The following is a 3,286-nucleotide window of genomic DNA, read 5'->3' on the forward strand; positions in this document are numbered from 1 at the left end:
ACAAGTAAAATAACGGTCAATAGGCCAGAATACATTACTAATTTCAAAACCACAATTAGGCCATTTGAATCAAGACATGTTAAGTTTTAAAACTAGCTTATTTTAAATTTATTTTCTCAACAGCTTCAACGTCAGTGAATTTTTGCATTGCTTGTGCTAACTGTGGACTATGTTTCAAGAAGTCCAAGATAAAATATATGACCGGGGATCTGTTCACCGCTCCAAACCAGGAATCATTAGCGCACTGCGTTAGTGAAGATTTACGAATGGGGAAGGGAATCGCAGTTTTATGCAAAAAGAATTTTGGTCGAGTCATCGAGCTGAAGGAGCAGAGTGAGTTTTTTAAATTTGTTTTCTTTTGTTTTTTTGTCTGTTTCTTTGTTTTTAAAAATCTTGACGTCCTAATAGAAAAGCTGATGGGAGAATGCGCAGTCCTAACACATGATCGACGCTTCATATACTACTTGGTAAATATACCACAGGCAATTATGTTGCATTCATTATGCAATCTGGTAAGTGTATCTTTCCTATCATGCATGTCAGATTACAAAGAAAAAAAGCCAGCCAGAAGCCCACATATGTCAGCCTTCGTCAGAGTCTGGAAGCCATGAAATCTCACTGCTTAGAAAATAACATCAAAAGAATATCACTACCTAGGTTTGTAGGAAGTACTGCTGATAAATACCCTTAATTCTTCTTTATTTGATAATTAAACACAATATTTTATCTCCTTCAGAATTGGATGCGGTCTGGATGAGCTGGAGTGGTCAAAAGTCTCACAGATTCTGCAAGATTTGTTTAAACAGACAGATATAGGCCTAACGGTCTACAGTTTGCAGCAAAGCGGAAAAGAATGCCCTCCTGCTGTTTTCCACTAATCAGTTCCAGACACCATAGCTCTATTTTTGACAAAGACTCTCTTCATCCCAAGACCGCGGCTCTTAACCAGCTCCAGATGTCGGAGATCCTTTTCTTATTGATGGATAATTCTCCCGCCACCAAGGAGGGAGGATCCTCTTTAGCCTTTTTTTTTTCTTGCAAGAAGGTTGGACAAGACTCTGTTCATTCCAGAGTTGCTGCTGACCCGTGCACGTGTTGTTACTGGACTGGACTGGACTGGACTTTTTTTCTTTTTTTTTTTAAAAGAGAGAAATTGCACATCCTCGCCATGGCGGTGCTATCTGAATCTCAGTACAATGAACTATTGGGTAAGTTACAGCTCTCTCTCTCTCTCTCTTCATTTTTACGCTTCAATCTGATGCTGCATTTTTTTCTTCAGATATCGTCTCGCTAGATACGGAGAGGAGGACCGGCGTGCCGCAGTTACAGTACGGTCGGTATTTTAACGCTCCTCGCTGTCCCAAGCGTTGCGGCATAACAAAAAATTAATTACAACATTTTAACAGATTTACAGGGGGACCGAGTCATTACTCAGGCTGTGGCGACCCGCCCGAAAAATAGGCTCTCTCTGACGAAGGCCCGTCCTTTGTGGAGCGATCCGCCAAACACCTCGGTGTACTTCAAACCGGAGCAAAAGAACGTCTGCAGTAAGTTAAAAGAAATGCAGTTTCGTGTAAGGAGGGAAAAAATAATTTCTAACCTATCAATTTTTATCATTTAAGATATATTTGATCCAAAATCTGTAATCAATCTAATAGATTCGGAAGAACAAGAAGAAGAAGAAGGAGAAAAAGAAGAAGAAAAAGACCTTCTTTACCCGTCTCAACGTTATACCGATTCATCGCGGAAGGATAGAGCGCAGGAGGATTTTTCCGTGATACCTGGACAGTTTTCCGGCTCGACGGCCCCCCAGCAAGGAGGGGTTTCACCCGCGGTTTCTACCGGAATAGAGTCCTGCGGCAGAACCATCACCGGTCTACAAACCACCGGATCAAGAGATCAGTCTGCAGCTCCGTCGTGGGGCGCGTTGAAAGCGCCAGTGACTGCGCCGCGCCGGCCTCCAGCAGCTGCGAATACAGCGAAGGAGCCAAAGAGCGAGCCGCTGACCAGAGCTGCAAGGAGAGTGCAACGGAGACCGGATAATTCTGCACAAAATGAAAAACGGAGCCGTCATCTTACAAGCGTCAATCCTGTCGAGGGGTCAAGACGTAGAGGAATTAAAGGTCAGTTTTTGTTTAATTTTTTAATCACGTTTATTTAGATCGAACCCTATTCCATTATTTTAAAGAAAGTTTCTCTGTTTTTATTTTTTACAGCGCAGAACAAGCCTTCCATCGCTAACGAATTAATTTCAGGTATTTTAAAAATCTATTATGTTTTATGCATTACCGTCTTTAAAACATTAGTAATTTATTTCTCTGATGCTTTTTTTGTAGAGGCTCTAATGCTTATGCACGCGGTTCCTGGTTCTGCTTCTGATCGCATATTGAGCAGGAAAAGACGGATCAGATGTCGCCGTCTTATGGAACGAGCCAATAAAGCGGCTGCCAACGCATTACTGGATGCAAGTCAAATCCTCTTACGTGTACGTTAAATAAATCTGCAATTGTGAAGATGGAGATAAACGTTCAATAATTTCTCAGGGGATCTGTCTGCTGTATTTGACAGAAATGTCTTTTAAATGATTTGTTAGGACTGTTTAGCACCATTTTTTTATTACTTTCATTGAAATGATTTGTTAGGACTACCTAGCATCATTTTTTTATTACTTTCATTGAAATGATTTGTTAGGACTGCCTAGCATCATTTTTTATTACTTTCATTTAAATGATTTTTTAGGACTGTTTAGCACCATTTTTGTATTACTCTCATATCTGCATAAATTATGGATGAACTGCCAGATAGAGGTGATTTGAATCAATTAAGGGGGCAACTTGACGGTTTAATAACCCAATTAAATAGTTCCCTGCAAAATAACGCGTCGCAGCATCCCGTCAGTCAACCGCGCAGCTCGGATCAAAATACTAATGTAAATGAATATGCCTCACTCCTACAGAATTCAATACTCGTTTTGACCCGACTCTCATCTGCTTTGGAAGTTTTACAAAATTCACCCAATTCAAGGAATCCTCCTGTTGCAGCTGCACCCAGTCCTGCTGCAATTCCCCCTCCTCCTCCTCCACCCCTTCCCCCTCCTCCTCCTCCTCCTTCGCCCCCTGCTGCTGGTGCGGCTGCACAGTCTGTGTCTGTCGCGTCTGCTGCGTCTGCTGCTACTGCTTCTGTCAAAACTCCTCCGTTCTCACCATTGCTTGAACGGCAGCATTTTAATAACGTTGAAGTTAGGCGCCCCTTCAGAATTCCTCCCACTTGTGAAGATTCCGTCCCA

At 42.0% G+C, this 3,286-nt stretch overlaps 1 long non-coding RNA gene across 1 annotated transcript; it reads left to right on the top strand.

Annotated features, from left to right (window-relative positions):
• Positions 1 to 2,011: 2,011 nt before the first annotated feature.
• LOC107835210 (uncharacterized) lies at positions 2,012 to 2,522 on the top strand. The gene is made up of 3 exons (XR_001661036.1): positions 2,012 to 2,123; positions 2,217 to 2,255; positions 2,337 to 2,522. It is a non-coding gene; the product is annotated as an uncharacterized LOC107835210 (long non-coding RNA).
• The last annotated feature ends 764 nt before the right edge of the window (positions 2,523 to 3,286 follow it).

This window comes from Poecilia formosa, unplaced genomic scaffold, assembly GCF_000485575.1.
Source record: "Poecilia formosa unplaced genomic scaffold, Poecilia_formosa-5.1.2 Scaffold1236, whole genome shotgun sequence".
Classification (NCBI taxonomy): Eukaryota; Metazoa; Chordata; class Actinopteri; order Cyprinodontiformes; family Poeciliidae; genus Poecilia; species Poecilia formosa.